This window comes from Macrobrachium rosenbergii, chromosome 13 (assembly GCF_040412425.1).
Source record: "Macrobrachium rosenbergii isolate ZJJX-2024 chromosome 13, ASM4041242v1, whole genome shotgun sequence".
In the NCBI taxonomy this organism is placed as follows: Eukaryota; Metazoa; Arthropoda; class Malacostraca; order Decapoda; family Palaemonidae; genus Macrobrachium; species Macrobrachium rosenbergii.
The window spans coordinates 64582006-64597005 of NC_089753.1; positions in this window are offsets into that span (position 1 = coordinate 64582006).

Genomic DNA, 15000 nt, shown 5'->3' on the forward strand with positions numbered 1-15000 from the left:
TGCCGCACTGATGAAGAAGACGTCCTGGAGGATGCAGAGGCTCTTTCCTGCGTCCACTCGGCCGGGAATAATTCCTGCGTCGTCCTTGGCAGGAAGTCCACAGGATAGGGTAGGTACAATAGCTCTGAAAGCCGTGGGTGGCACAGGAACTGAGCCCACAGCGCAAAAGGTAATCCAAACGATCCAACAAGTGGCTTAAATGTGAGGGGAGGCAACTGACTAGAGGAGGAATCATACCCTCCGAAGAAAACTTTTGTCTCCAAGGACGGAAAAAACACGAGACGAAACTGCCAGTCAACACTCCAGAGTCCATGGCAGCTCTCACCCACATCAAAAAGAAACAATAGAGGGAGTTAGGAGTAAACTTTTACACACTCCAATGCCGGGAGGAGGCCACCAAATATCTTTAGCAACACAGCCACAAGCAAAACCAAACTTAATTTAAATAAATCAACAATTAAAGAAAATCACAAGGCTGAGACTAACATAAAATTAATGACAATTACGTTAATACCTGATAATGACGAATCTGTAAGCAAAACATCAAAATTTTCACAGAGACATATAAACACTTATAAAATGGTTATACATATTATAACATACCTATAATACACACACACACACACATATATATAAATATATATATATATATACATATATATATATATATATATAACATATATATATATATATCTTATAATATATACACACACACACACACACACACACACACACATATATATATATATATATATATATATATATATATATATATATATATATATATATATATATATATATATATATATATATATATATATATATATATATATATATATATATACACATATATATACAGGGGATACCATATATATATATACACCTAAGTCAACTTATATATATATAATTTGAAAGATCTTTTTTGCCTTTGAAGGAACTTAAAGTAAAATCATATTTTCTCACTGCTGACACCAACAGTCGATCTTGAGGAAATTGCTTCTTCTCTAAATTTCTTGGTATTGTTCCATTGGCGGCCTATTTTTCCTGTCCTGAACTAGTGACTGCGTTAAGCCCTTTTCCAGGTTACTAAGTTGCCCTTGGAGATAATCCTAGCTTATCCGCTGGCAAATATGAAAGTCGGCTTGCCTGCATGGCGGACAAACAACCCACAAGGTCAAAGCCCTTACCATGTGCTCAACAGAGCTACCCACAGGTCAAAGGTAGAGTGCCAAAAGACATATATCTCACAACCTTGGAGAATGGGAAAATTAATCCAGCAGAAGGCATAAAAGGGGCTGCACGTTTATGTGTTCAGCAGAGTCACATCCAAACACAGATCTGACACACACTGCCCCTTGACCTCCACTCCTTTAGAGCCTGCCCCTCCTCCCCACCCCCATGGCTGCCTATCCAGTCCAGTATCTTTCCAGTGCCAATTTCCAAAATAACACCCCCCCTCCCCCATTGTTGGAACATCTATGAGGACTCATCTCACCAGAATAAGGTAAAGTGACAAGAATCTGTGGTTTACCCGTCACATTGTTCTTTTCTTTGTGCTAATCATCTTCCGTTTTCCTGACACAATTCTCCTATAGACCTGACTTTATCATTAACTTGAGTTTATAAGTGATTTTAAAGGTGTTTTATAGCCGAGCAATCTTGGTGCCATCAGTGCACCCTCGAGCCCATAATCACTCTAATTCTGCCAAGTAATTGTATGCATTCCCACTGCAGACAGTTTTCTTGTTGTGCATCTTTCGCTTTGATTGTGCTTTATTGCCGTGGTCAACCCGCTGTAATCTAACCTTCGGTGCCAGTGAATTGGAATTCCCGGCACCTTCAGTTATCACCTTTCCATCATAATTTTGTGCTTATACAGGACCCCATTTACCTGTCTTAATTATCCCCATCTGCTGATTTTGTTATTGTAAATACATGTGATATTAGTTTAATTAAGAGTTTATCTAAATTTACTCCTTCTAATAAGGCCCTTTTCTATTTTCTATGTATGTTCTACTAGTCCAGGAATTTTAGTCAGACCAGCATCATCCCTTGGGGTAAGTTACTTCCCCCTAGGTTAGAACATAAAAGTGGTGGCCATTGCTCAAGATCTTGTTCAATGCAACAGTGCAGATCCCAGCAATTAGACTCACGAAGCTGGACAGAAGACAGGAAACGAATCTTTTAGTGTACATCCCCTTTAACAAGCACATACAGTTGAATGGAGATACACAGCATTAGTATTTTGTTACTTTTATTTTATTGCAATCATAAAACGTGACTGGAATTTTTTTCATTTCATTTCTTTATGAATCTAAATATCAGCATGCATGCTGACCAAGTAATCTAAAAGCGAGAATGAATGTTGCCATTTTGAAACACAAGATTTTGCTGCTATTGCATGTTAGCATTGATTGACTTAATTTGCTAGGTTTTAGCCAGGAAGTGAAGTGTTAAACAAAAGTGATAAAAGGGAAAAGTGCGTTTATTTCACCCCACATGCTCTGATCAATTTGCCGTCCTGTTATTTTAGCTAGGACACACAGCATCTGGAGAACTCAAATCAGGTACAAACAGTGATTTCTCTTCACTCATCTTTCTCGCATAAGTAGTGGCAAATGCGCTAAAATTCTGAATAAACTCCACAAAATTCTATGTCCATTTGTTGAAATATGCATTTAAAAAACTCACTCATTGTTGGCCACAAGAGCCATTTTGCATGTATAAAAGTTGTGTCCTTTTAACTTTTCATAAGTCCTCTTGTGCGAGCAATTTTTTGCTGCCATATCTAGATCAGCTGAGAGGCGAGGGAAGCTTTCCCAAAACTGTTCGCCCCTGTATCATAAATCTTCTCCCTAGACTTCTCTCAGACATCCATGTGGTTGGCGCACGTGCCCAATTACCGTCCCCAACATTACCTTGTGACCTCTTAATGTTAAGTAAAATTCACGTACTATTATGATCACATGTTTTCGTCAGGTCAAACTTTTCTTGTAACGTAAGGTTCTTTGCACACGCAATCACTACAAATAAACGTCTCGTTGCATGATAGCTTTAAGGAACATATTTGACATATTACTCGGTGTAGATCCCCATTTACACATGCATCATTTGTGTACTTAAAACAACCCAAGTTTTTTTTGCATAAGCCTCTATCAGTCTGCACCCACTCCATGTGTCTCTCACCTAAACACACTCCTGTATCAAGAGATCCCACAAAACTTAAAAACCCCCCGCTCAATTTTACAGAATGAGCCCGCACCCAGAGTGTCACAAACCATTTTTGAACACCCCAGAACTCATGACCATAGAACAAACCTACAAAGACCTCACGCTCAGTTCCCCCGAACGAGTCACACACTACAAAGTGCCACCCACTGTTCTCCTGAATGAAACCTAACCTACTCACACTCGATTCCCCAGAACGAGCCACTCACTACAAAGTGTCACTATCTGTTCTCTTGAAAGACACTTTAAATTCTCACTCTCGATTCCCTGGAATGAGCCCTGCACTAGAAAGTGCCACTATCTGTTCTTTTGAACAAACCAGAAACTGTTCTCTGAAACGAAACCTTAAATTCTCGTGCTCGATTCCTCAGAAGGCACCCTGTGCTACAAAGTGCCAAAATCCATTCTCTTGAACAAACCAGAAACTATTCTCTGAAACGAAACCTTAAATTCTCATGCTTGATTCCCCGGAATGAGCCCCACACTACAAAGTGCTACAATCCATTCTCTCGAACAAGCCAGAAACCGTTCTCTGAAACGAAACTTTAAATTCTCAAGCTCGATTCCCCGAAACAAGCCCAGACCAAGAGTGCCACAACCTGTTCTATGGAACAAACCCCTAATCCTTGCACTCGATTTCCCCCAGGACTGTCCCTGCACTACCTAGTGCCACCATACATTCTTTCAAACACCCCAGAACCAGTCCATGGACCAAACCTCCAACTTCTGCATCGATTCTCCGGAACAAGCCGCATGCCCGTACCACTACCTGTTCATCCAAATGAACCTGAACAAAGCCTCATGTGAACCATGATCTACCAGCACCTTAAGTATCACTCAAAGTCCGTGCCATCTGCGACTTGACTTTCGTTTACCCTGATCCACACTGTATGTGCCATTTCCAATCTGAACCACTTCTTCCCTGGCTAACACCTCTCCTACCCCACATTTTTTTTTTTCTTTCTTTGACTCCCTAATACTCTAGTGCCATGTAGGCCGAGGACTACAAAGCTTTCATGAAGGCTGGAAAGGGGCTGGGATTTAAGGGAGACACCCCTTCTACCTGGGTCCAAGCGCATGTAGCTGCCCCAAGGAAGGAAAGACAAGAGAAAGAAGCCAAGGAGGAGAAGGAGAGACAAGAGAAAGAAGCCAAGGAGGAGAAGGAAAAGGAGAAAGAATGACAGTAGAAGGAGAAAGAAAGACAGGGGAGGGAGAAAGAGAGAGCCCATGAGCTCACCCTCACCCAACATAGAGATGATAACCCCCTTCCAACCTCTCCCCAGTCCACTCTCAACAACATAAGCTCTCTAATACCCAAATAGAATGACACCAAACCCAAGGCCGGGCTCGACCACATAGAACTGGTCTTCTCAACCTACGTGCCCATTCCCACAAAGTTTCCTAGATCCTAGGAAAGTACATGGGAGGAAAGGGTGCAGTCACCTTCTGAAAGGCCATCATCAAGACCTGTGAAATTATCCCAAGCTCTGGAGACTGCTTTGGTGAGGCCAGCCCAAGGAATCGTGTCAAACCTGGACCGAATGGGCTTACCTCAAGTCCTGGGCTGTCAAGTGCTGGCTAGAAGCCCTAGGTATCAACACTTTCGAGGCCCTGCTTGAGTGCATACAGCTCAAATACTTCTTTTACTATGCCCTCGGTGCTCTCGCCACACACCTCTGCGAGAAAGCCCACAGGATGTTCGCCAAGTCCTGCCACTTGACAGGCAACTGGGACACTTGCCATCCTTTCATCAGTTCCTTGGGACGAAAGATCAGTCACCCTTCTCATACCTCTGGGCTACATCAGCCCAAAAATGGGCACCCTCAGAAAAAAAAAAACTGTGCTACCATTGCAAAAACATAGGCTACCTGAAGCCCGATGCCCAGCCAAAATGAACGGCCAGTTCTAAAAACGGGATCACACCCAACCAAGCCACTCCTGGCTCTTTGTGAACAACAACTGGCTTGCTCCCTCTACTAGGGCAGTGCCAGGAAAAGACGTTAGCAAAGAAACTTGCGAGGACCATAGCCAGAAGAGTCACATATCCGCAAGGTATTGGCACTGTCTGAAGTACACTGCTCCCAAAGCAGTCCATACCGCTGTCAGGTCCCGACAGCCTCCTGAATGGATAGCCTTCAACACCGTGGCCATAGTGCTCCCTTGATGGCTCTATTCCACCTCGAACATTACCAAACATCATGGGCACCTGGTCAGAGGTCAACCTTATCGCTCAGGAGCACGTTCCTCCCAGCACCACCATCTGCGAGGAACAATGGATGACAATTTTCTGGGTCAACAGTGACGTGAAGGACCTCCTTAGCATTTGTCTATGGGTCACCACAGGTGATTCCTCACGACCAGACATCCCTTCCTCTTGGGCCAAGATCTAGTACAGTGGAGGGACCCCTTAATCCTTCTGCTTTGCAAGATAGCCATGGCCTCCAACAAACCGGAGAAAGAGGCACCTCCCACCAGTACCAATCTGCTACCTGCCAATCTCACCTTAGTAGAAGTGCCATGGCTGCAGGAACACCCTGGCACCCCATTTGAACAATCTGAATCCACTCCTGCAGCCACCCTCCTTAAGTAGGGACCAGCTCGTCTGAGCGCAATCGGAGGATGTCAACCTGCAATGCGTCCACTCAGAAGCTACCATGGATGAAGAAAAGATGAAGGACCTTGCGAAGGATGACTTCATTCTGAAGGATGAGGTACTTTAGTGGGTAACCCGGGAGTGGCATGAGCCCCCTCAGGTCATCCACTGGCTAGTGGTAGTACCCTCGTCCATACAGGAAGACCTCCGGTTGGAACATGATGTTATCGGAGGGCACTTCGGTGTCACCTGGACCACCCAGGCCATCAAAGGAAGATTCTACTGGCCAGGTCTATGGAAAGCTTTCAAAGCCTTCATGGCCTCATGCCCCACCTGCCAAATCACGTTAAATCCTAACAAAATCATCCCCAAGGCTCCTATCAAGAATGCTCCCTCTATCGGCATCCCCTTCTAGGATGTCATCATTGATTACAATACGCCCCATGGATGCATCAAAAGCAAGACGGGTAATAACCACTGTCTCACCATATTAGACAGATTTATAAGATACCCAGAGGCTATTCCCATCAGGGGTGAGAGCTCAAAGAACGCTGTGAAGGCCCTCATACAATTCTTCTGTCATTTCGGTTCCCCACCATGATCCAAAGTGATTAAGGGAAGCACTTCATGTCAAAAGAATTCTGCAACTGCATGGCCAGGCATGGCATTAAACATATCTATCCCACTCCTTACCATCCTGAGAGCCAAGGAATCGTGGAGCGATTCCACCAAACCCTCGGCTCTACTTTAGCCAAACTTGAGCATGAAGGAAGAGCATCCTAGAAGGAGAACCTACCCTACGCCCTCTTCTCTATCTGCCAGGCTCCCTCCGAGACCCTAGGGTACATCCTCTTCAAACTTCTATATGCTCATTCCACCCAGGGGCCCTAGACATACCGTACAAGGCCTGGGCCAAACTGGCAAGGGCAGACTGGGCAAAGGACCTGCCTAACATCCAGCTGAACTTTTGGGCCATGTTGGCGGTTGCTCAGGCCACAGAGGCAGCAACCCAAGCAGCGAGTGGGTCAAGCTTAATCTTAACAAAAAGACAAGAACTGGATTTTTCAATGTTAGGTATCAGGTCTTGGTCCTACAATCATGAGCCACTTGCCCCCCTCGAAACGCAGTTCACGGGCCCCCACAAAATACTTGGGAATTGAGGACCCTGAACTACCTTGTATATTGCAGGCGGAGGTGAGGTAAATGGCTGCACATCAACTTACTAAAGCCCTACCTGCACTGAGAAGTCTGACTTAATCTTGAGACAATTACCCCAGGAATCGAGAATCCCCAGTGTCAGGACATACAATAACTGTTAAGTGCACACCTGCAGGTAACCCAGGGCCACCTTGGATGCACTGACACCCTGGAGCACATAATACACCTGCAGGAAGGTGTCACTCCTATCGCCCAAGGTTACTATGGTCAATCCACAGAAAGCGAAGAGGATCCAGGAGCAAGTACAACTCCAACTGGAACTTGGCCTTATCGAGGACAGCCACAGTGAGTGGCCCCCTCCCCAAGTCATCTTGGTTCCTAAGGAAGGAGGGGGAGATATGTTATGCATAGATTTTCATAAATTAAACAACATAACCAAACCCAAACCATACCTCCTTCTGCAAATAGAGGCCTGCTTAGACAGCCTAGGCAGTGACCCCCTACTTGAGCAAAATCGATCTCAAAAAGGGATACTGGCAGGTGCCCCTGTCAAAGGGGTGGCACCCTCTGACCGCCTTCACCATGCCCACCAGCCTGTACCAGTGTTAAGGGATGCTCTTTGATCTAAAGAATGTACCTAGCTGTTTCCAGATTATAATGAATAAAATCCTGGCAGATATAAAGAACTGTGTAATGTATCTAGATTACATAGTCACCTATGCCCACTCGTGGGAGGAGCACATGCAAATCCTTGACCAAATTCTCACCGTCCTATAAAAAGCCAATCTTATCATCAACCTAAAGAAGTGCCAATTCTGGGTGGCTGAGATTACATATCTCGGTCAACAAGGAGGAAAAGGTAGACTGATGCCAAAGGATGCCAATATCCACGGCATTCAGGATATGCCATACCCAAGGACTGAGAGGGAAGCTCATCTGTTTGTTGGAATGGTACAATACTTTCAACGTTTCATTCCTAACTTTGCTGGTGCATCTATAACTAACCTCTTTCCAGGAAAACTACCCTTCCGTTGTACACCTGAGTGTGAATGAGCATACACCGACTACAACCGTCCCCCTTCTACATGGCCGTTGATGCCAGTGACATCGGGATTGGGGCGGTCATATTCCAAGGAAAGGATGAGGTTAGGCACCCGGTAGCCTGCTATTCCAAGAAGCTTAACCCAGCTAAAACCCAGTACAACACTTTTGAAAAGGAACTTCTGGATATGATTCTGGCTATGAAACAATTTGAATCCTATCATGCTGATCATAAATTCCCCTTACAGTCCTACTGATCATAACCCTCCTAAGTATTTCACAGCTTTTAAGAACCAGAACAAGCATTTGTCTCCAAGATTACAGCTGGAGAATCGAGCATATCAGGGGTACAGACAATAAAATCACTGATGTCCATTCCAGGCATCAGAGCTAACACCCTTAACAATGGCTCCCTGTTAACCCCCACCCCCCCGGAGGAACATGGCACTCCCTTCAGAGTGAAGAGTCACATTATTTCCGCTCATAATAGCAACCCTGAAAAGCGTAAGATACTTCCTTCTTTTGGATCTGTCATTTCTTCTAATTTACTATGATGACTCTGAGTGCCAAACCATGCAGCTACAAGTATGGAAATGTAATTTGTACTTAAATTGGAGCCACTAGGCCCTCGCAACTTCAGCCCCGTTGTACCCAAGTACCATGGCATCACCTAACATAAGCCCACGAGTACTTCATTCGCACCACCCAATCAAGGCATACTAACCGCATGACATGGCATAACAAAGTTCAATCTACATTTAAGTGCATAATTAACTCTTAGATATTACTCAAGTAATAATCTCATAAATTTATTATTATGTTGTTACATTAAGTCATGAGATATACATTCATGAAATACTTTTGATAATAATTTGCTGTACATGCTGCTTTAGAGTAGCAACAAAATTTACTTAAAGTATTACCTTCCAGCAGCAATGCTATTCTGCAATAATGTAATTATTAACACTGAGTAACATAATTTGCAGTTAACTTTACCTTAGAAATACTAATTTTAAGCTAATTAGCACAACAAAGGGTAAATAACTTGATGAGATGATATTAAAGTCAAGTTGCCTTGCTTATAGACATTGTCATTCAAATGAAGGTGTAATATGTCAACTTGTTGGGGGAGTTGCAATGGGAGATACCCTTCCCAAGTCAACTCGCCTTTCAAGAACCTTGTTTTTCAAAGAACTTAAAGTAAAATTATTTTGTCTAACTACTGACACCAATAGTTGGACATAGAGAAATTGCTCCTGTTCCAAATCTCTAGTTACTATTCCCTTGGCAGCCTTTTTTCCTTCCCCATAACTTGTGACTGTGTTAAGCCCTTTTCCATGTTACTAAGCCACCCTTGGAGATAATCCCAGCTTGTCCAATGGCAACCCACAAGGTCAAAGCCCTTACCACGTGGTCAACAGAGCTACCCATGAGGTCAAAGGTAGCACACTAAAAGCCATATGTCTACGATTGAAAATGGGCGACACTCTTGGAGAATGGGAAAATTAATCCGGCAGAAGGCACAAAACTGCCCTCACCATTTGCCTCAACAGAGACACTGCCTCAACAGAGACATGCTGCCTCTTGACCTCTGCTCATTTAGAGTCTCCCCCACCTCTCCCACGTGGCTGCCTAAACAGTCCAGTACCTTTCCAGTGCCAATTTCCCGAGTAGCCGCCCCACCATTACTGGTGCATCTATGAGGACTCATATCTCCTGGGTAAGGTAAAGTGACAGGAATTTGTGGTTTACCAGTCACGTGGTTCTTTTCCTTGTGCTAATCATTTTCCATTTTCCAAATGCAATTCTCCTTTAGACTGACTTTCTTTATTAACTTGTGTTCATAAGTGATTTTAACGGTGTTTTATAGCGAGGAATCTTGGTGCCATCAGCACACCATCGAACCCATAGTTATGCTAATTCCACCAAGTAATTGTATGCATTCTCCACTGCAGACAGACTTTTCTCGCAGTGGATCTTTTGCTTCAATTGTGCTTTATTGCCAATGTCATCCCACTGCAATCTAACCCTCGGTGCCATTGAATTGGAATTCCCAGCACCTTCATTTATCACCTTTGCATCATAATTTTGTACTTGGCAGGACCCCACTTACCTGTCTTAATTATCCCCGTCTTCTGAATTTGTTATATTGTAAATATATGTGATTTTGGTTAAACTAAGAGTTTATCTCAGTTTCGCCTTTCTAGTAAGGCCCTTAGCTCATTACCTTTTCTTCTTATTTTCTACTAGTCCAGGAATTTTAGTCAGATCAGCGTCATCCCTTGTGGTTAGTTATTTCTCCCTTGATTAGAACATAAATATATCTATAAAATCTCACATGTTTATTTCACTGAATTGTGATATATGCCTTCAGCTGAGAATAAAGAGTAAAATCTCAGTTGCAAAATCGCAAATGAAATGACAGTATACCAAATAAAGTTACATAAATCGATAGTTAACAAAGACGAATAATATAGGGGTTGAAGACTGATGCTTGATGGCTGATGGATATTCGGACACACTGAACCACAAAAAAAAAAAAGAAATATAAATACCATTCACTAGAATTTTGTCTCTATTATTTGGTAGTTTACTCAGACCAGTAAATCAAAACACTTAACTCTCATAGGGCTGGCTCGAAGGTTTTGCTTTCACTAGTGAAATTCTATTTGATAAAAGACGTTATTATAAATTAAAATCTTATAAACTGGTCTCTTTGGAAATGATGACCACGGATTAATTCTCCTCAGTGTGTCTCCAAACGCAGTTTGGGTCATGTGGGCTCATCATTAAATACCCATAGGCCAAACGAGTGTGGCCAATTCAATGACAAGATAAAATTACTTCATCGCGGAGTTCTTTTTGTTTTAAAGAATGCCATCATCAAACGGTGTATTTGACCTGTTTTAATTTCTTGTTATCAGATTCATTACCCTAACGAGCAATCGAGATTACAACATGAGCGGAAGGAAGAGGAAGATTATGCTTTGCGCAAGAATTTTCTATTTATCGGAATCACATTTCGTCACTGGGAGACTCGCTACTAAATTCTTACTATTCATTTCTATCGTCGATAATCATTGCAATAGTTAACGTTGGTACACTGCTAAGAACCTTTGAAGTGAGTAAAAATACAGTTTGTTTAAGATCAGTATTCATTAAAACGCAAAGCTTCCATCTACAGTTCAAGCTTGACAGGACTCAAAAATTATAGAATTTAACATTTTGGTTGTCAGACTAACAAGTCTAACTTTACTTTAACTTTATTAAATTCCCTGTTTCTTTTCCCTGATGGTAACTGAAGAATAGTACAATGGACTATTACGTAAATCACTGCCAACTTAGGAGAGTAGTTGTCTATGATCTGCATTTTGAAAACTAAATAGGATGGAGTCTTATAAAATTTAGAACCGAGTCGTTTAAGATTTTCCTTTTCCGATCAGTATTAATAGTAATAATTCAATTCACTAAATCTTTCGTCTTAAAAGTGGAAGAGAAAGTGGTTATGTTCTTTATGAAGACAAATCTCCCTTGTATCAATGGCTTCGTCATTTTTTTAATGCTATTCTTTTCACCTCATTGAATAAAATTTCAATACTTCCCTGGAAATCGCTTCTATTTTTCTCGCTTCATTCTCATGGGATGACAGGCGTAACATCCAATAATTCTTCTGCCTTTGGCACCCTGACTCCCTTTGATGAATTTCCCCGTTATAGCCTTCAGATCTGGCAGAGAGTCAGAGAGTCTGTTCCGACAAATCTGTTGTAATGAAAGCCCATCAAAACAGATATAATTATTTTATGTGTAATTTTGACTGTGCCTACGTAATTGCGCGGGTGAATTATCCAGAGACTTTCTCCTGACTGCAAACTTTGAAACTGGCTCTGTCCAGTTATTTTCTAACTCTTTCCTTTCAGAGGAACGCAGACATCTTCCTCGGCGGTTACACCCACTCCTTTCCTTTCCACCTTTTTTTCGGTTTTATTTCGTGAAGGCGAGATGATGGATTGTGGTTGTCTACCCCATTGTCTTTTCGATTTATAGAAAAGAATCCTTCTACGAAAATATTTTTTGGGAGCAATTATCTACTTTTTACGTAATTTCAGTTATTCTTTAAACACAATCCTTTTCAGTATTAAAAAGAATCCTGTAAACAACTTTACTTAAATTTTTAGGGTATGAATGATAATTGAATTAACACAGAAAAGTTACATTTGTTCGCGAATTCGATTAAGCCAACTAAGTTTTGGTGAGTTCCTTTACGTTTATGTGCATGATGGTTCATCATCAAAAGAGACAAGAGGAAAACTGAAGTGATAATGAAAACACTGAAATAAAAATGAACGCATTTGTTGAAAAACAAGCATCAAGGTAGGAAAGACTTAGGTACAGAGAACTTTACAGAGGTAATAATAATTATAAGCAAACTGATAATAATTCTCTAAGATATAACCAGTAAGGACGGTAAACAGAGCTGAAAAGCGAAAAGCATTGCTGCCGAAAGTATTTGTAAAATCACAAATGAAAGTGAGAATTACTGGTCGCAATGTTAAAGGCATATATTGTCGTAAAATGTAGGTGGTACTAAGATCTTTGCTAGTCAAGAATGAGACAGACTCTGTTTCAGGAACACAATGTTAAGAACGCTGAGAGGTTTGAAAACTTAAATCCTTGTTTGATAATTATCTTAATACTTTAGGATCTTTAAAATTAGGTACAGAGATTATGGTGAATATAAATATGCAACATTTAGTGCTAAATGAGGAAAGAATTACCTAAAGAAAACAGTATCTCTAAATCTGGACATATTCCACGATTTATTAGGGGTTCTTTATGTGTTTATGCCACCTAGTTTAACGAAGTATGATGACAGGTAAACATTTTATTGATAAGGCATGCTATTATCCAAGGGGTAAATCCGACATTCTGATTCCAAATGGTGAAAGCAAAAGGGATATGATACGATGGTGTCTGTTCAAAGAATAATCTATTCATATTATCATTAAATACAAAATATTTGTTCAGAAGTAAAAATAAAACAAAAACATAAAAAAAAAACCACGACATGATTTAGAAAAAGGGTCTAGAGTGATACAAGTTTGCTAATCTTCATACTATAGTGACTTGTGGTATGTGTGTGTGTGTGAGCAAGTTTACCGCCTTAAGGCCGCATGCGGCCTTCTGGACCATCAAATGCGGCCTTCTGCAGATTTCAGAGATAAATTTCAATAAAAAAAAAAAAACTTAGAATACCAATTACTTATACCAATCGGTTACAATAAAATTGGGGAAATCCAAGTACAGATCTCCTTCAAAATAGGTAAAAGCTAATGCTAAATTCGTGCAGTGCGTAAAATAAACGAGGGAAATAATCTCTTCACGTTATAAATCACTACTGGATAAAACGAAAACGGGAGACGTAGAAATGAGAAACAGAACCCACTTCATAAAAGTGTTTCATTTGTGCCAACTACTGGCTTATTGATCAAGTTTCCCCCTGAATTCTTCACATTCCAAAATTGTTCGAATCTCCATTTATCAACATAGTATTACATGAATAAATAATTTCGACAATACTTTTCTTTCAATACATAGTATGGATAACAAACTTTCATAACAGCGACGCCTTGTGAACGATAATTATCATACAAATACAACAACTTCCTCATTTGTATGTGTATAATTCCATAGGTATGATAATGCAATAATTCAGGGACGTATACATATATTTTAATAATGATGTATCATACAAACGATCGTCGTTCAAAATTGTAAGAAACCATAGAAAATGAGGCAGCTCCATCTCTCTTAGCTGCTTTTGGAAGCATGTAAGTTGAAACCGTGATGTTCTCATCACGTTTAATTCGCGTATCACTTGAGGAACGATGTGACACAAGTTGGTAAACTCTTCCATTTCAAGCTTTAGTTAGTGACTCTTTCCTACGTTTCGTGAGTGTATATGTGTCCATCTATCAGTCTTTGCAGTATTTTGCTGACTTGCTTTTTATCACGAAGAAGAATACAGTGAAATATTTAAAGATTTTTAAAAGCATGGCATCACCCTGAAACAATTTTCAGCCACACTTAGTTGAATTATCAGGGGCACCTGAAGATTTACAAATGGAGCTCATTGAGTTGCCTGAAGATAATATCCTGAAATCTCTGATTGACAGCAGGGAAGATTCCCTATTCTCATACTTGACACAAATCAAGATAACTGAACACCTGGAAGACCAGTTTAAAATGAATACCACTATGTTAGCCCGATATCAAAATGCTGTTTCAAAAGAAGCAAACTCAAAGAACTCATTAATTTGCACAAAAGGTAAATAAACTGTTTGTTTGAAAATAGTCTATCATATATTTAAGTTTTTTTGCTCCTGCTCTAAATTAGATTATGTAATATTTACAAAAGGTTTAAAATAGCTGTAAAAAACAGTTACTCATTGAATGCGGCAGCTGTGATGCACGATGAATTTCAATGTGGCCTTCATGCACAGAAAGGTTCCCCACCCCTGGGTCACTATGAAGTTTAACTAACATGTATCACTCTAGACTTTTTTAGTTTTTTTTTTTTTTTGCCCGTATATCAAAGTTAAGCCATGATTTTTTTGAATGTTTTTGTGTTAATTTTACTTCTGAATAAATATTTTATAATTGGGGATAATATGAATAGATTATTCTGTGTAGAGACCCCATCATATCATATCCTTTTTCATTCACCATTTGGAATATGATTGTCAGATTTAGATAATAGTACATTTAGATATAATAGTTACATATATATATATATATATATATATATATATATATATATATATATATATATATATATATATATATATATATATATATATATATATATATATATATATATATATATATATATATATATATATATGTATATATATATATATATATATGTATATATATATATATATATATATATATATATATATATATATATATATATATATATA